Genomic DNA, 20,694 nt, shown 5'->3' on the forward strand with positions numbered 1-20,694 from the left:
AAGGAAACCATGAAGAACTGAGCAGAGACTTCTGGGAAAATGGCAAAATAGACATGGTACTCTTCTCTCCCAGAAAAATAGAGGACAGGCAGAAACAGCCTGTAAAAAAATTCTTCCAGGGTTTAGGGCACCAGGGGAAGGCTGGACACCACCCAAAAGAGAGAGGGACAAAGGAAAAGAATTGCAACAGCAGGAAACGGACTTGGCCCAGTGGTTAGGGCATCTGTCTACCACATGGGAGGTCTGCGGTTCAAACCCCAGGCCTCCTTGACCCGTGTGGAGCTGGCTCACACGCAGTGCTGATGCGCGCAAGGAGTGCCATGCCACGCAGGGGTGTCCCCCGCGTAGGGGAGCCCCACGTGCAAGGAGTGCACCCCGTAAGGAGAGCCGCCCAGCATGAAAGAAAGTGCAGCCTGCCCAGGAATGGCACCGCCCACACTTCCCATGCCGCTGACGACAACAGAAGCGGACAAAGAAACAAGACGCAGCAAATAGACACAGAGAACAGACAATCGGGGGAGAGGAGGGGAATTAAATAAATAAATCTTTGAAAAAAAAAAGAAAGAATTGCAGCAGCAAACCTGTGAGTTAAAAGCTGCAGCTGCTACTCCTGGCAACCTCCCCCACACTATAGACACTTTTGAATTCTCAAGGCCAGCAGTGACAGACTAAGGGGGCTTCAAGGATCTTGCCTTCCCAGGAAAGGGGAGAGAGAGGGACATGGGGCCACACCATTGTTTGCCTTGGGAGCCAACTTGGGACTAAAGAGATCCTGGACTAAAGAGATTTGACCCTCTCAATCTCTCTCTACTAACTGGGACTGTGTTAGACCCCAAAGCTGGGCCTTTGGGGATAACCAGAGATGTAGAGGAAAAAAACTTTCACACAAGAGTTAGGCAGAACTTAGGTTTATTATGTCTGCCTACAGGAGCCAAGGTCAGTCCAAAGTGACTCAGTCCCAGCTCCTTGTGCTGAGGTTTTACTCTTGCTTAAATGCCTAAGTTACTACTTAGCATTTGCTTTGGTTATGTATATGGATGAACATACGTAGCTAGTTACATAATTGTATGATTAGTATGTTCAGGAAATCATGCTTGCACATGCATTGCATAATCAAAAGGAGTGGATAAGGCCACCCCTGGGTGGGAATTTTACTATGTTAATTAAGCAAGTGAGGACAGCAAGAGGCTTCTGCACAGGTCCGGCCAACTGGTTGAAGTTTGTTTTCATACTTCATTGCTTCAACAGCATATTCTTAACCAGAAGAACAGGAATTTGGTACCAAGAGAGGGTTCCCTCTCATTACCTTCTAATTTACATATAATTCTTTTCTTTGTATCCTAGTAACAGGGAGAGAAGTTACTTTCAGGTATTCAGCCTTCCTGCATCCATAAACTGGTTGTTGAGGACACAGAGGGAAGTAGAATTTCCTACCTAGGAAAAGGGATGGGGCTACAAGCAAAGGTTGGAAAACTGCCTCTCAGAAAGTTTAAAATATGAGCCTCTTAGCCTCCAGGCAGGATCCTCTGTGATACTGCTCCAGTCCACGTTGCAGCAGACCTGCTCCAACCAGGTATTGAATTGAAAGGTCTGTAAAAGAACACCATCTGCTGGCAGACCAAGGAAGTGCACATGAGAAAATTAAGAGTAAATAAGTAACAGCGTTTTCCTGGCCTTTCAGCCTCCCTCCCCAAGGCCATAGGAGGTTGGTCTGCAACCCATTACTGGGTCCAAGGCCCAGTTTTGAGCAGCTAACAGGGACAATCCTAAAGACCCAGAACAGGTTGAAACAAGAATAAAAGAACATGGGAAGCAGATGTGGCTCAACTGATAAGAGTACCCACCTACCATATGGAGGGTCCAGGGTTCGATACCCAGGGCCTCCTGACCCATGTGGTGAGCTGGCCCATGCACAGTGCTACTGTGTACAAGGAGTGCTGTGCCATGCAGCAGTGTCCCTGCATAGGGGAGCCCCATGCACAAGGAGTGCACCCTGTAAGGAGAGCCACCCTGCGCGAAAAAAGTACAGCCCGCCCAGGAGTGGCACCACACATGGGGAGCTGACGCAGCAAGATGATGCAACAAAAAAGAGACGCAGTTTTCCAGCTCTGCCTGATAATACAAGCAGATACAGAAGAACACAGTGAATGGACACAGAGAGCAGACAATGGGGGGAGAGGGGGAGAAGGGGAGAGAAATAAAAATAAATCTTTTTTAAAAAGTATAAAAGAACAGCAATAACACAGCCTCCCACCACTATGAAAGAGTAAAATTGGGTATCTGACTAAACTCATTCTAATCAGATACCTAGACATTACAAGCCATACTAAGAAAATGGAAGAAATGGCTAAAGAAAAGTAATATATCAAAGCTCTGGAAGAGACACAGGATTTGAGACAACTAATCAATGAGATGCAAACAAATTTCCCAAATCAAATTAATGAGTTGAAAGACAATATGGCTAAAGAGATAAAGGACATCAAGAAGACACTGAGGGAGGCGAATGTGGCTCAACCAGTTGGGTCCCTGCCTATCACACAGGAGGTCCTGGGTTCGGGTGCTGGTTCCTCTTAAAGAAGAGAAGCAGATGCCATACCTGCTACATCTAGCTAAATGTTGCACCCACTGCAATGAGCTGGACACCACATCCATTGCAACAAGCAGACACCACAAGCCAGCAGATGCCATAGCCCACAGGGAGTGGATGTGGCTCAGGACATTGGGCACTCACCTCCCATGTGGAAAGTCCCTGTGCCTCCCAGAGAAGGCAAGCAAACAATGAGCAGACAGACAAGAGAACCATCTGGGGGGTGGGGGATAAATTAAAAAAATAAAATAAAAGTAAATAAATCTTAAAAAAATAAAAAATTAGACACTGAGCAAGCACAAGGAATTGGTAAACTTGAATAGAAAAGTTATGGTTCATGGGGATGAAACGCAATAGGTGAGATAAAAAATATATAGGCTACAACAACAGACTCAAAACGCAAAAAGAAAGAATAAATGATACAGGAAGCAGAACAGCTGAAATTAAAGAGAAAACAGAGAGAAAAGAATGGAAAAAAATTGAGTAGGGGCTCAGGGAGTTGAATGATAACATGAAACACAACACATATGTGTCATGGGTGTTTCAGAAGAAGAAAAGGGCAAAGGGGTAGAAAAACTATTTGAGGAAATACCTGAAAATTTCCCAAATCTCACAAAAGAACTTAATGTCCATAAAGCACACTGTACCACAATCAGAATAAATCTAAATAAACATACACCAAGCCACATACTATGCAGAATGTCAGATGTCAAAGATAAAGAGAAATTCTGAGCAGCAAAGGGATAACATTATCTCATACAAGGGATGCCCAGTAAGTAATAGTGTGGATTTCTCATCAGAAACCATGGGGTCAAGAAGACAGTGGTATGATACAATTAGGATACTGAAAGAGGAAAACTGCCAGCCAAGAATTCTTTATCCAGCAAAACTGTCTTTCAGTTATGAAGGTGAGTTTAAAACATTCACAAATGAACAGAAACGAAGAGAGTTCGTAAAAAAGAATCCTCCTTTGCAGGAAGTATTAAAGGAAGCCTTAGAGCCTGAAAGAAAAAGGCAGAAGAGACAGGCTTGGAGGAGAGTACAGAAGACAACAAGAATAGCAGAAAGGATAACCAAAAGAGTAAAAAGGCATGAAAATGAGATATGGCACATGAAAACCAAAGAATAAAATGGTGGAAGTAAATAATGCATTACAGTAATATCATTGTGAAGGGATTAAACTCCCCAATCAAAAGATACAGGTGGACAGAATGGATTTAAAAAACATGAGCCATGCATATGCTTCCTACAAGAGACTCACCTTAGACCCAGGGATAAAAATAAGCTGAAACTGAAAAGTTGGTAAAAGTTACACCCCACACAAACAATAAACAAAAATGAGCAGTAACTATACTTTAAATGCAAAAAAAGTTCTAAGAGACACAGAAAGCCATTATAAATAAAAGGGACAATTCACCAGGAAGAAATTTAGTTATAAACGTTTATGTATCTAACAAGGGCACCCCAAAATACATGTGGTAAGCTCTGGCAAAACTGAAGAGAGAAATAGACATCTCTACAATAATCAATGGAGACGTCAAAACATGACTGACATCGTTAGATAAAACTAGACAGAAGATCAACAAAGAAACAGAGAACTTGAACAATATGATAAACAAATTAGATCTAACAGATATATACAGAATGTTGCACCCAAACTCAGCAGGCTATACATTCTTCTGAAATGCTTATGGATCTTTCTCCGGGATAGACCACATGGTAGGTCAAAATGCAAGTCTCAATAAATATTTAAAAATTGAAATTATACAAAGCACTTCCTCAGATCATAATGGAATGAAATTGGAAATCAATAAATAGTAAAGAAGGGAGGGACGGGGCCCGCGAAGCTGATCGGGGCAGCAAAGATGGCGGCTGCTGCCGCTTCAGTCCGCCTGCCGCGGTGCATCGTGGCGCCGGCTGGGGGGCACAGCGCCTCTCTCATCTTCCTGCATGGCTCAGAGCACATTAGTAAGGTGATACTGGACAAGGATTGAGAAAGTGGATCAAGCAAGTTTCTCATCAAGATTTAACATTCCAACACATAAAAATTATTTACCCAACACCTCCTTCCAGGCCCTCTACTCCTATGAAAGGAGCAATGTCCAACGTATGGTTTGACAGGTTTAAAATATCTGATGACTGCCCAGAACACCATGAATCAATTGATGAAATGTGTCAAGTGCTTACTGATTTAATTAATGATGAAGTAAAAAGTGGAATTAAGAACAACGGGATATTAATAGGAGGATTTTCGATGGGAGGATGCATGGCAATGCATTTAGCATATAGAAATCATCAAGATGTGGCAGGAGTATTTGCTCTTTCTAGTTTTCTGAATAAAACATCTACTGTTTACCCAGCTCTTCAGAAAACTGATGGTACACTTCCTGAATTATTTCAGTGTCATGGAACTGCAGATGAGTTAGTTCTTCATTCTTGGGGTGAAGAGACAAACTTAAAGCTGAAATCTCTAGGTGTGAGCACATAGTTTTATAGTTTCCCAGATGTTTATCATGAGCTAAGCAAAACTGAGCTAGAAAAATTGAAGTTGTGGATTCTTAAAAAGCTACCAGGAGAAATGGAAAGGCAAAATGAATGGAGAATAACCTGGGTAATATATATAAAATGTCTTTGTGAAAAGTGATTTTTACTGCCAAATTATAATTTCATAAATGATAATTAAAATATTAAGAACTATAATACAATTTACTGACTTTTGTATTTGTAGTTATTAAAATGCCTAATACCATAGAGAATATTATCTTGCTAATAAACATTAATTTAGAAAAATAAATAAATAAATAGTAAAGAAGTAAATTCACAGATGTGTGGAGGCCGAACAACACACTACTAAATAATCAGTAGGTCAAAGAAGAAATTGTATGTATATTGTGATGAATGAAAATGAGAACACAGTTTACCAAAACTTATGGGATACAGCAAAGGCAGTCCTGATTGGGAAATCTATAGCCCTAAGTGCCCATATTAAAAAAGAAGAGCTAAAATCAAAGCTATCACTAAAAACTGGGGAAACTAGAAAAGCACACCCCTTCCAAAGCAAGCACAAGGAAAGAAATAAAAAAGATTAGTGCAGAAATAAATGAAATTGAGAACAGAAAACAACCAAAAACAATAGAGAACATCAACAAAACCAAAAGCCGGTTCTTGGAGAAGATCAATAAAATTGACAAACCCCTAGCTAGAGTAACAGAAAGAGAGAAGGTGCAAATAAAATCAGAAATACAAGAACTTAACAAGTCAATCACATTTAAAGAGATTGAGTCAGTCATCAAAACTTTCACAATGAAGAAAAGCCCAAGACTGAATGGTTGAAGGGGGATGTTACTACTGATCCCACAGAAATAAGGATAATAAGAGGATATTATGAGAAACTGTATACCAACAAACTAGACAACCTAGATGAAATGGGCAAATTCCTAGAAATGCACAAACAGCCTACACTGGCGCTACAAGAAATACAAGAACTTAACAAGCCAATCACATTTAAAAAGATTGAATCAGTCATCAAAAACTTCACAATGAAGAAAAGTTCAGGATTGGATGGCTTCACAGGTGAATGCTACTAGGCACTTCAAGAATTAACACCAATCCTATTTAAACTCTTCCAAAAAATTGAAGAGGTGGGAAAATTACCCAACACATTTAATGAAGCCAACATTATCCTAACACCAAAGCCAGATAAAGACACTACAAGGAAAGAAACTTTCAGACCAATCTCTCTAATGAACATAGATGAAAAAATTCTAAACAAAATACTTCCATATTGAATCCAAGAGCATACCAAAAGACTTACACATGGGAAGTAGATTTGGCTCAATGAATAGTGTCTGCCTACCACATGGGAGGTCCAGGGTTTAAACCCAGGGCCTCCTGACCCATGTGATGAGCTGGCCCACATGCAGTGCTGATCCACACAAGGAGTGCTATGCCATGCAGGGGTGTCCCCTGCATAGGGGAGCCCCACACGCAAGGAGTGTGCCTCATAAGGAGAGCCACCTGGCACAGAAAAAGTGCAGCCTGCCCAGGAGTGGTGCCACACACGGGGAGCTGACACAGTACGGTGATGCAACAAAGAGACACAAATTCCCGGTGCTGCTAACAAGAATACAAGTGGACACAGAAGAACACACAGCAAATGGACACAGAGAGCAGACAATTGGGGGGGGGGGGTGGGGACAGGAAAGGGGAGAGAAATAAATAAAAAATAAATCATTAAAAAAAAAAAGACATACATCATGACCAAATAGGATTTATTCCTGGTGTGCATGGCTGGTTCAACATAAATCGACATATTACACCACATTAACAGAATTCCTCAATATGATAGAAAACATGTACAAAACCGACAGCATGGGAAAAGGCTTAAAGCCTCTAAGATTGGGAACAAGACAAGGATGCTCACTGTCATCATTTTTATTCAACATTGTAACTAGAAGTTCTAGCTAGAGTGATTTGACAAGAAAAAAATAAAAGACATCCAAATAGGAAAAGAGAAAGTGAAACTATTTGCTGATATGATCCTATATTTAGAAAATTCTGAAATGTCTATGACAAAGGTACTTGAGCTGATAAACGAGTTCATCAAAGTGGCAGGACACATGATCAACATGCAAAAATCAGTAATGTTTTTTACAATAGTACTGAACAATCTGAGGAGGAAATCAGGGGAAATTCCATTTACAATAGAAACCAAAAACTCAAATACCTAGGAATCAATTTAACAAAAGTACAGGACCTATATGCAGACAACTACAACACAATGCTAAAAGAAATCAACAAAGACCTAAAGGGGAAAACATTCTGTGTTCATGTGATTGGAAGACTAAATATCGTGAAGGACTCAGTCCTATACAAACTGATTTATAGATTCATTGCAATACCAATCAAAATCCAACAGCCTACTTTTTCAGAAATAGGAAAGGCAATTACCAGATCCATTTGGAAGTGAAAGTGTACCTGAATAGCCAGAAGCATTCTAAAAAAGAAGAGTGACATGGAAGGAATTTCACCACCTGGCCTTGAAACACATTACAAAGCTACAGTTGTCAAAGCAGAATGGTATTGACCTAAAGACAGGCACATCAATTTGTCTGTGGAATATAATTCAGAATCCAGAAATAAACCCTCACCTCTACAGCCAAATGTTTTTCAACAAATGTACCAAAGCCATGGTACCAGTATAAAACAGTCTCTTCAACAAATCGTGCTGAGAGAACTGGATATCCATAACCAAAAGAGTCAAAGAGAGGACCCCTATCTCACCTCTATACAAGAATCGACTCAAAATGGATCAAAGACCTAAATTTAAAAGCCAGGACAATAGAAGTAATAGAAGAAAATGTAGAGAAACGTGTGAAAGACCTTGTGGTAGGTGGTGGTTTTTAGGGCCTTACACCCAAAGCATGAGCAACAAAAGAAAAAAATAGATAAATGGGACCTCCTCAGAATTAAACACTTTTGTACCTAAAAGGACTTTATCAAAAGGATGAAAAGGCAGCCAACTCCATGGGAGAAAATATTTGGAAATCCCATGTCTGATAACAGTTTAATATCCATGATATATAGGGAGATGTTACAATTCAATGATAAAAAGACCAATGACCTGATTTAAAAATGGGCAAAAGACTTGAATAGACATTTGTCTATACAAATGGCAAAAAACACATGAAAAAATGCTCATCACTAGCAATTAAGGAAATGCAAATAAAAACTCCAATGAGATATCATTTCACACCTATTAGAATGGCCACTATTAAAAAGACAGAACTACAAGTGTTGGAGAATGGTAAAGCCACTGTAGAGGACTGTTTGGGAGTTCCTAAGGAAGTTGAATATTGACTTACCACTACTAGGCATATACCCAGAAGAACTGAGAGCAGTGACATACATGTACAGACATCTGCACACTGATGTTCATAGTGGCATTCACTATTGCCAAAAGATGGAAAAAACCCAGGTGTCCACCAACCAATAAATGGATAAACAAATTGTGGTGTACGTGCACAATGAAATATATGAAATATTATGTGGCTGTAAGAAGAAATGAAGTAGTAAAGCATATGACAACATGGATGACATTATGTTGAGTGAAGCAAGCCAGGCACAAAAGGACAAATTCTGTATGATTGTGCTACTATGAACTAAATATAGTGCATAATCTCATTGAGTTAATAACTTGAATATGGGTCATCAGAAATTAGAATGAGGTTAGAAAACAGCAAGCTGAGGGTTAACTTGTGCAGAATTGGTAAAAAGGATGTGTGTTAATTTTTGGAAATGAATAGAAAAGGTGAAAGCCCAGCATGAAGTTCCTAATTAGCAGTACTATTATGTGGGTTTGAAAGGGGTTTAAAAGGAAAGTCTAAGATCATGTATATTACTAAAAAGGAAACCTTAAAAATGTAATATGGAATTGTATAGCATAATAAAAACCACATGTGATATATGAGTATGACTAAAATTGCTTATATAAAACTTTTTCTTTGAAATTAAACAAATATGTTAACACTACAAGATGTTAATATCAGACAAAAAAATTATGTTGTGGAAAAGAAACCAAACACAGTACATATTGTATGATTCCAGTTATATAAAATGGTTATATAAGTCAATTTATAAAGATAAAGTTAGATAAGCAGTTATGTAGGGCTGGGGAAGAACCGCTAAGGGGTGTGGCATTTTTCTTTTTGGGTAATAAAATTGTTCTAAAATTTTTGTGGCGAGGAATGCACATTTGTGATTATACTAAAAGCCATTGATGAGGGGAGAGGCAAGATGGTGGCTGCGTGAGCTTGCCTGGTAATGTCTCTGCAGGGGGCGGCTGGGCAGCGTTGAAGGCTCTTTGGGACCGCGCTGTTTCGGGGATTTTTGCTGGTTGGAAGGTGTCTGGACGTCAATTCGGTGGGAAGGTAACAGAGAGGATACATCTATAATATATAAACGGAGGTCCCAGCTGGGCTCGGGAAGTTCCCTCCTTGGGTGGGCGGAGCCGCGGTAGCGGGCGCTCCTGAAGCTCCGGAGCCGCGGCGGCCAGGGTTTTTGTTTTTTTTTTCCTTTTTCTGGAGGCTTTGCGGTGCTGAGAAATTCGCGGATACTGGGCTGGCTGGTGAGGGATTGTTGGGACAAGACTCCTTTGCAGATCGATTTGGGGAGACAGACGGTGCTTTGTTGTGAAGCAGGGGACGTTTTGGTTGCCGGACAGGGGGGGTAGCGCTTCCGCCTGGAGCCCCATCCCCACAGGTCCAGCTGCCGATCTGCAACGGAATTGGATTTTGGGCAATAAGGGGACACAATTGGGAGACTGTTGTAGGGTGCAGTGAGGGAGGAGGACACGTCTGGAAGCTGATTGGGGAATATTTTGCGAAGTTTGGGATTTCGGATCTTAGAGTCTGTTTTCGGAGTTTCCAGCTGAAGCCCACCCCACCCGGCGGGGCTTGGGATCTGGGTCATTGAACTGGCCGTGGTGTAGAGGCGCCCTCAAGTGGCCGTTGCGTGGGAGCACAGGGAGGGAGCTGTCCAAAGGCTGAAACCCTGAGGAGTAGGTGAATTTCAGGGATCAGACATTCAATATAGAATTCGCGGATCTGGCTTCCCCCACGGGGCTGGCACCCAGCTACGGGGATCCCTGAGGGCTGTGTTGCACTGCGGGGCTCCTAAGCTTTCTGTGGACCAGATTTGCGGTTGCCAGGTCTGGGTCCCCTGGACTCTGGCGGTCCACACCCCAGACTCACACCTCTTGAGTCTTCAGTGTCTCAGACTTTCCACCCCTGAATCCATCACGCCCTGGGGTCTACCTGGGGTCCATGAGTGCCCTGGACCTTAATGTTTGCGTTTTATCTTTATTGGTTCATGTTGTTTTGTTTTTATTTTCACTTTATCTTATTTTTTACTCTTTTTGACGCCCTGATTGCTAATATTGCATTATCCCCTAGTCTTTTCTCCTAGCGTGTCCCCCAAAGTCCCCCTTTTTTTATACAGTTATTTAGGGGGGTTTTTTTGGTTGTTGTTTTAGATAGTGTTGCAGTTGTGACACGTGTATACCTGTATCTCTCTTCCCCCTATCTGTTCCCCACCGTTTGCCTATCCTCTTTTTCTTTCTTCCTTTCTTCTTGTCTTTCTTTTTTTCTTTATTATAATTAGTTTTTTTTTCTCGGTTTTCTCTTTCCCTCTTGTCCCTCATTTTCCACTTATTTTATTTTAATTCAAGTACACAATAGGTGCTACAGGGAACACCTCACATTTGCTGGGTTTTCCCATCCTCCACTGCCTCATTTCTGTGTGAACTGATTTAGGCTACCTACACTATCCCCCTTCCCCTGCATCTTGATATCCACTATCATCTACTGTCTCTCCTATATTCCACCCCCCACCTCCCGTTCTTTGATCCACAAAGTGTCTAACTCTTAATTTCTAATACCTTTGTTCTGTTTTCTGTCTGTTATCCACTCTTGAAACTATTACCTTTCTTTTCTTTTTCCCTCTCTCATGAAAACAATAGCTTTGTAGTTCATACCATATTCCTCCCATATTCAGTCATCTACTTCATAAAAGGTACTCTACCTACAGCTATAACTCTATACAATCTACATGAATCTAACCTCCATCCTCCCAGATCTCATATTCTTGCTTTGTTAACATACATTACCAATACTACTTTACACTTTTCCCTTGCTTACACAATTGCCTTTCCCCAACACTAATACTTTCCTCTAAAGTGAACTTAACCAACAACAAGTAACTAGAATAAGAAGAAAAAAGTGACAAAGAGAAGATATAACACCTATGCAAAAATAACAACTAATTAACCTCCAAAAGCAGACAAAGAAGCTAAGGAACTGATTAAATTCGTCAAAATAAAGAGATGACCAGAAAGCAACAAAAATCTACAAACCAAACCAATAATCAGGAAAACATGACTGAATCCAATCAACAAACCAATAATCACGAAGGGGAGCAAAACTTGGCACAAGCAATGAAAGAACTCAGAACATTTATCACCGACAAATTTGATGCAGTAATGAAAGAGGTTAACAACATGAAGACATCACTTGGAGGGGAAATTGCAGACATACGCAAAAACATAACAGATATGATGGGAATGAACACCACAGTTCAAGAAATCAAAAATACACGTGCAGCAAATATCAGCAGACTAGAAGAGACAGAGCAGAGAATTAGTGATGTGGAAGACAGTACATCAGAAATCAAACAGATAGTAGAAGGGGTCAATAAGAAGATAGAAAAAATCCAATTAGGATTTAGGGACCTGAATGACAATGCAAAACGCTCAAACATACGTATTATAGGCATTCCAGAAGGTGAAGAGAAGGGAAAGGGGTCAGAAGGAGTGTTGCAGGAAATAATGGCTGAAAACTTCCCAAATCTACTGAAAGAGACAGAGGTACATATCCAAGAAGCACAGCGCACTCCACAAGTCATAAACCCCAACAGGCCCACCCCAAGACATATACTTATCAAATTATCCAAGGCTCAAGACAAAGAGAAAATCCTAAAAGCAGCAAGAGAAAAGAAAACCATCACATACAAGGGAAGCTCAATTAGATTAAGTGCTGATTTCTCTTCTGAAACCATGGAGGCAAGAAGACAGTGGTATGATATAGTCAAGGTACTAAAGGAAAAAAACTTCCAACCAAGAATACTCTATCCAGCTAAACTAGCATTCAAACATGATGGAGAGTTCAAAATATTCGCAGACAAACAGAAACTGAAAGAGTATACCAACAAGAAACCTCCCCTTCAAGAAATTCTAAAGGGAGTTCTGCAGGAAGAAAGGAAAAAACAGGAAAGGCAAAGTTAGAGGAGAGTATAAGACCAACAACAACAACAAAAAAGACCAAAAAAAATAAACAAAATATGACAAACACAAATCCAATCAAAATATGGCTAACACAAATAATTCCTTGATAGTAATAACACTGAATGTCAACGGATTAAACTCACCTATCAAAAGATTCAGACTGGGACATTGGATAAGGAAATATGACCCATCCATATGCTGTCTACAAGAGACACATCTTAGACCCAGAGACGCATGGAGATTGAAAGTGAATGGCTGGAAAACAATCATACAAGCTAACAATAACCAAAAAAAGGCAGGAGTAGCTATATTAATATCAGACAAAATAGACTTTAAATGTGAAACAATTGTGAGAGACAAAGAAGGATACTACATTTTAGTCAAAGGGAAAATCTGTCAAGAAGATCGAACAATCATAAATATCTATGCCCCTAACAAGGGTGCCTCTAAATACGTCAGGCAAACTCTGGAAAAACTAAGTGAAAGAATAGATACATCTACAATTATAGTGGGGGATTTTAATACACCACTATCAACTCTGGACAGAACATCTCAAAAGAGAATCACCAAAGAAACAAAACATCTGAATAGTATATTAGAGGAGCTCGATCTAATAGACATATATAGATCGCTACACCCAAACACAGCAGGATATACATTTTTCTCCAGCGCACATGGATCATTTTCCAAGATAGATCATATGCTAGGCCACAAAGAAAGGCTGAACGAATTCAGAAAGATTGAAATCATACAAAACATTATCTCTGACCACAGTGGAGTCAAGCTGGAGATTTGCAAGGGACAGAAGCCCAGATTTCACACCACGATTTGGAAATTAAACAGCACACTCTTAGAAAAACAGTGGGTCAAAGAGGAAATCTCAAAAGAAATCAATGACTACCTTGAAACAAATGATAATGATAACACAACATACCAAAATTTATGGGATGCAGCAAAAGCAGTACTGAGAGGGAAGTTTATAGCCATAAATTCATATATCAAAAAAGAAAAAAGAGCAAAAATTGAAGAACTAACTGCACATTTGAAGGAATTAGAAAAACAACAACAAAGTAACCCAACAGGAAGAAGAAGGAAGGAAATAACAAAGATAAGAGCAGAACTAAATGAAATAGAAAATAAGAAAGCACTTGAACAGATAAACAAGACCAAGAGCTGGATTTTTGAGAAGATTAACAAAATTGACAAACCTTTAGCAACACTAACAAAGAAAAAAAGAGAGAAGATGCAAATAGACAAAATAAGAAATGAGAAAGGCGATATCACCACTGACCCCACAGAAATAAAGACTATCATAAGAGGATATTTTGAAAAACTATATTCCAACAAAAATGACAATCTAGAGGAAATGGACAAATTCCTAGAAACACATAAGCAGCCCATATTGACGAAAGAAGAAATTGATGATCTTAACAAACCAATCACAAGCAGAGAGATAGAATCAGTTATCAAAAATCTCCCAACTAAGAAGAGCCCAGGGCCAGATGGCTTCACAGGTGAATTCTACAAAACATTCCGGAAAGAACTGACACCAATCCTGCTGAAACTATTCCAAAACATCGAAACAGAAAGAACATTACCCAACTCCTTCTATGATGCCAACATTACCCTAGTACCAAAGCCAAACAAAGACATCACAAGAAAGGAAAATTACAGACCAATTTCTCTAATGAACCTATACGCAAAAATACTTAACAAAATACTTGCTAATCATATTCAACAACACATTAAACGTATTATACACCACGACGAAGTGGGATTCATCCCAGGTATGCAAGGATGGTTCAACATAAGAAAATCAATCAACGTAATACACCATATAAACAGATTGAAGGAAAAAAATCACATGATTATATCTATTGATGCAGAAAAAGCATTTGACAAAATACAGCACCCTTTCTTGATAAAAACACTCCAAAAGATTGGAATACAAGGGAATTTTTTGAACATGATAAAGAGTATATATGAAAAACCTAAAGCCAATATTGTTTAAAATGGAGAAATCCTAGACTCCTTCCCTCTAAACTCAGGAACAAGACAAGGATGCCCACTGTCTCCGCTCCTATTTAACATTGTCTTAGAAGTACTTGCACGAGCACTGAGGCAAGAACCAGAAATAAAAGGCATTCAAATTGGAAAGGAAGAAGTCAAAATTTCATTATTTGCAGATGACATGATCCTATACATAGAAAACCCTGAGAGATCTACAACGAAGATTCTAGAACTCATAAATGAGTTTAGTAAAGTCGCAGGGTATAAGATCAATGCGCAAAAATCAGTAGCATTTCTGTACACCAATAATGAGCAAGATCAGGAGGAAATCAAGAAACAAATACCATTCACAATAGTAAATAAAAAAATCAAATACTTAGGAATAAATTTAACTAAAGAGGTAAAGAACTTATACACCGAGAACTATACAAGATTGTTCAAGGAAATCAAAGAAGACCTAAATAAATGGAAGACTATTCCTTGTTCATGGATAGGAAGACTGAACATTATTAAGATGTCTATCCTACCAAAACTGATCTACACATTCAATGCAATCCCAATAAAAATCAACGCAACCTTCTTTAAGGAACTAGAAAAACTAACTATGAAATTTATTTGGAAAGGAAAGAGACCCCGAATAGCCAAAGACATACTGAAAAAGAAAAACGAAATTGGAGGAATCACACTACCTGACTTCAAAACATACTATAAAGCTACGGTGGTGAAAACAGCATGGTATTGGCATAAGGAGAGACACATAGACCAATGGAATCGAATTGAAAGCTCTGATATAGAACCTCACATATACAGCCACATAATATTCGATAAAGCCACCAAACCCTCTCAATTGGGAGAGAGTGGCCTATTCAACAAATGGTGTCTGGAGAACTGGATAGCCATATGTAGAAGAATGAAAGAGGATTACCATCTCACACCTTATACAAAGATCAACTCAAGATGGATCAAAGACCTAAATATAAGAGCCAAGACCATAAAAACCTTAGAAAGCAGTGTAGGGAAACATCTACAGGACCTTGTAATAGGAAATGGATTTATGAATATCTCACCAAAAGCACAAGCAGCAAAAGAACTAATAGATAAAATGGGATTTCCTCAAAATTAAAGCCTTCTGCACCTCAAAGGAGTTTGTCAAGAAAGTAAAAAGGGAGCCCACACAGTGGGAGAAAATATTTGGCAATCATATATCTGATAAGAAACTTATAACTTGCATATATAAAGAACTCCTATATCTTGAAAATAAAAAGATAAACAACCCATTTAAAAAATGGGAAAAAGACTTAAACAGACACTTCTCCGAAGAAGAAATACAAATGGCAAGAAAGCACAAGAAAAAATGTTCCAAATCTCTAGCTATCAGGGAAATGCAAATCAAAACTACAATGAGATACCATCTTATACCCATAAGATTGGCAGCTATGAAAAAAACAGAAGAATACAAGTGCTGGAGAGGATGTGAAGGAAGGGGAACACTCATCCACTGCTGGTGGGAATGCAGAAGGATCCAACCATTCTGGAGGACAGTATGGCGGTTTCTCAAAAAACTAGCCATAGATTTGCCATATGACCCAGCAATACCACTGCTGGGTATATACCCAGCAGAACCGAAAACAAGGACACAAACTAATATATGTACACCAATGTTCATAGCAGCATTGCTCACTATTGCCAAAAGTTGGAATCAACCCAAATGCCCATCAACAGATGAGTGGATCAATAAAATGTGGTATATACACACAATGGAATACTACTCGGCTGTAAGAACAAACACACTACAAACACATGTGATAACATGGATGAATCTTGAGAACCTTATGTTGAGTGAAGCAACCCAGACATTGAAGGACAAATACTACATGACCTCAATGATATGAAATAAACAAGCTGCCCTAGATAGCAAGAGACTGAATGATAGGCTTACAGGAAATCGGAGGGTGGAGGAAGGATATGAGCCGATGTCTGCAGGGGTGGAATTTAAGACGAGATGGTGGTAAGTATGAACACAAAGAAGAGATAAAAGGGGGGCAAGGGGTTGCCTTTGGTTGGGGCTTTACGGGTTTGAGGGTGGCTGGGGAGGGATGGATGGGTAACGTTGCCCAAAAGTGGGGGGAGGGAGGGGTAGCATACGAACACAGGAGAGGGTCAGGAGGTGGTGGAGAGTAAAATGCCGAGAAAATCATATCAAAATATAATAAAGAGGGTTACCTGTTTAGAATGCTCGGAAGGGAGGGTCTGATGCAGGACGGGCTCCTGGGGAATGTCTAAATGCTCATTCTGCCAGAGTGGGTGACACCATGGGGTGGAATCCCAAGTAGTGAGAGTGGGGGTGGACCCACATCCTGGGGAGGAGTAATGCCATCAAATAGAGGGAACTGTATCCCTCGAGAGAAAGGGTGGCTCCCAGGGCATTGGGGCAGTTAAGCAAGTTAGGCCCTGAACACTATTCCATCTATCTCTGGAAGTGGCTCCTCAGGAAACGGAGGTTGGCTGTCACTGTGGGCACCAAGGTGGAAGGGAAAATGGACGTTAAATGTGTGGAACCAAAGTAAATGGGGGGCAAGAGAGGAGTTTCTTGAGAGTACACAAGGATGGATATAAAACATGTAATATTACACCATAACATAAAGGAGATGACAGACTGATAATGTAAACCATAATGTAAAACATAGGATAACTAAAAATGTAAAGAACTGTGTATCCTAAAGTATGCACCATAATGTAAGCACAGATGTTACCTTGTTAGAAAGCTAATATCTCAGACTCTGTACATCACCTTAAGTAAATATGATATGAATAGGGCGTAAGAGTATCACTGTGGAAGGGAAAAGGTTTTCTGGTAGATGTGTGGGAGTGCTGTATATTATATATATGCATTGCTGTGGTCTAGGACTCCTGTGAAGAAATGCTGAATAATTAGGGGGGGAAAAAAAAAAAAAGGATAGGATGTGGAATTTTTTCAAATCAACATTCTTTATCTAAGTTCTTTAACTTTATCCAAGTTCTTTATCTATCCTTTAAACCCATCGCTATATGCCATTCCCTAGTAAGGGACCATGACATTATATTGGGCTTCAAATTTCGGGGAGTTCTGCATCACAGAGTGTTTCAACAATGGCAATGGAGGGATACTGGTATGGGATACCAATGACAGGTGATATATGGCTGACAGGGAGCTGTACAGAACATATGTCCAGGGTGCATGATAATGATTGGATATACTCATAGTGGCAACAATTAAAAACCACAGCAGGGGGGGTACTGGGTTCCTGGCCAGTGGTGCTCTGTCGTGGTCCCTAGGGGAGCAGCGACAGTCTCCCAGGTACAGCGGCGGGGACCGGGAGGGAGTGAGGGTTCAACAGTGAGCCCCTTATGCTAATGACTATGCTTGTGAGCTGATAAACCTAAAATAAGAACAAGGCCTAGAGCAACATTGTGCCTGGGAATTTCCTCCTGTCAGCCTTCATGTTACTCAAATGTGGCCAGTCTCGAAGCCAAACTCAGCATGTAAATGCAATGCCTCCCCCCCAGCGTGGGACATGACACCCGGGGATGAGCCTCCCTGGCAACGAGGGACCACTATCAACTACCAACTGATGATGCAACTGGAAAAGGACCTTATACGGAAGGTTCAATGCGGATCAGCAGAATATCCATGTCTACATAAAATAACGTGTCTTTAAAATGCTGTTTGACCTAAAGTAAGGGGGAAATGGAAAGGAGAAATGAGTTTATATGGCTACGAGTTTCTAAAAAAGAGTCTGGAGGCTGTCAGAAGGATTGCCCTCATGCACAACTGAGCAGAGTCAGAGAGACAGATAAAGCAGATACAACCCCCAGATATTGGTTCCTTTGAAGGCTAAAGAGACCCATGGGAGTTATGGTCATGACCTATGGGGTTAACTACCAGGGCAGATGGCTCCTCTTTGGAAATGGTGTTTATGTGTGATGAATCTGGACTCAGATGGGATCTCCCTTCATAAGACTTTCATGCTAATGTGCTGGAGGTGCAGTTAATGTTGGGGTTTAAGATATATTTAGGGGATTTGAATCTCTGGACTGACAATGTGATAGCCAGGTCCTGAGCCTCTACAGACTCCAGCACCTACAATCTGATTTATTGGACTTACCACACTCAGCTAAGATGGAGTTGAAGAAGGACAATCACCACACCATGGAGCCTAGAGTGATTACAACTGAAAATGGGAGGATTGCATCCAGCATCCATGTGGAATCTGAGCCTCCTCTTGACATAGAGGTGCAATGGACACAACCAATCCAATGTCCACATAGAAGAGGTGGCATTGGATTGGGAAAAGTGGACATGGTGGACAATGGGTATGGGGAAAGGCAGGAAGAGATGAGAGGTTGAGGCGTCTTTGGGACATGGAGCTGCCCTGGATGGTGCTTCAGAGGTAATTACCGGACATTGTAAATCCTCACAGGGCCCACTGGATGGAATGGAGGAGAGTATGGGCCATGATGTGGACCATTGTCTATGAGGTGCAGAGGTGCCCAAAGATGTACTTACCAAATCCAATGGATGTGTCATGATGATGGGAACGAGTGTTGTTGGGGGGGAGGGGGGGCTGGGGGGGTGGGGTTGAATGGGACCTCACATATATATATATTTTTAATGTAATATTATTACAAAGTCAATAAAAAAAAAAGCCATTGATTATACATTTTGGATAGAGCATATGGCATATGAATATATCTCAGTAAAATTGCTTAATAAATAATTGTGCAAGAATAGTCAGAAACAACTATGTACTGCAGGGGAAGCACAGCGAGACTGAGGAGTGAAGAATTTTGTTTATTTTTTATTATTGAAATAATGAAAATGTTCCAATGATGACTGAGGTGATGAATGTATAACTATGTGATTATGCCAAATACCATTGATTTTACACTTTGGATGATTTATATGCTTTATTAATACGTATCAATAAAATTGATGTGTTGGGAAAAAAAAAAAGAATTGAGCAGAAGGATGGAGTCTGAGAGAAAAAGGAAATGAATCAGAGAGCCAGGGACCCCATCATGTTGGACCTTATAGGACATGGTAAAGATCTGGTTATTTTATTCCAAGCGTCTACTCTGCAGTTTTGAAGGTAGGGAGTACACAACTGTGAAAACTGGGAGGAGAGTTCAAAATAAAGTGACCATATGTTCGGGTATCTCATTGGAGTTTTTATTTGCATAAATTGCAAATAAACTTAATTGCTAGTGATACCTGTTGTATCAGTGTAATTAATTTCTTCATTGCCTCTGAAAAGTGTATGAGGTGTATAATAAATTTTATGGTCACACTAATTTAGAACTATTGTCCAGATGGAGATGACCGTGGACTGGAACACGGGTTCTCTCCTGAGGATATTTTCTCCCCAGTGGATTGTGGAGAGAAAGTAAATAGTTGGATTCAGGATTTATTTCTCTTTTGTAGATTTTATTCACTCCTTTTATCTTTGACCACTATCTCACTACCTTTCCTCTGCTCAGATGTGTAATCATTTTGCATTTAATGTCTCTTTTATTTGCACGTTTTTGCAAAATGTCTTTTATACGTATTTTAACAGTTTTATTGATATAGTCGCATACCATACAGTCCTTCCAAAATGTATAATCAATGGCTTTTAGTATAGTCACAGCATTGCGTTTGCATGTGACTTAAAAACGCATTGTTAGGTATTTCCTATATCCCTCTTTTCCCAGTAAGCACCTTCGTTTAAATTAGATACATACTGTTTTGTGTGTATCTTCTGCGCTGAATCTAATTGTTGATATATTTAAATGTAGCCCTTACATCCCTCACTCTGATATGGTTACCAAACTGCATCAAGTGGATTATAAAAATTATAATTCAGTACGTAGTGCCCTCATGATCAAAAAGGCGAGCCCGGTGTAAGTGCTGGACCCGGTTTTCCTACGACCTAGGATGTTCGGGCTTCCAAGCAGGCGCCAGAATGGGGCAATCGTCAGCACCAGGGACTCGGTCTCCTGAGATGACCAGGCCGGGCGAACCGTGGGGAGCACGGCAGAGCCTACGTTTGCGCGGCGTTTGTACTGTATGGAAACTCGTTCCAACACGGGCGCCAGCGGAGGCGCCTGCGCTTAAGTGCTGAGGTTTTGGGGAAATGTAGTTGGAGCAAAGGCAGTCCCTGAGGCGCATGTGCCGGACCGCTGAGATTTCTGGGAATTGAAGTGTGGTTAAGGGAGTTGCCTGACGTTCCTGTTCAGGGAC

At 40.4% G+C, this 20,694-nt stretch overlaps 1 protein-coding gene and 1 pseudogene across 6 annotated transcripts in view; both read left to right on the plus strand.

Moving 5' to 3' along the window:
* The window catches only part of LOC101441268 (zinc finger protein 577-like), an 81,656-nt gene that overhangs the window by 36,794 nt on the left and 24,168 nt on the right, over positions 1–20,694 (plus strand). The window lies entirely within an intron of this gene.
* On the plus strand, positions 4,453–7,080 carry LOC131274214 (lysophospholipase-like protein 1 pseudogene; annotated as a pseudogene).

This window comes from Dasypus novemcinctus, chromosome 18 (assembly GCF_030445035.2).
Source record: "Dasypus novemcinctus isolate mDasNov1 chromosome 18, mDasNov1.1.hap2, whole genome shotgun sequence".
Taxonomy (NCBI): domain Eukaryota; kingdom Metazoa; phylum Chordata; class Mammalia; order Cingulata; family Dasypodidae; genus Dasypus; species Dasypus novemcinctus.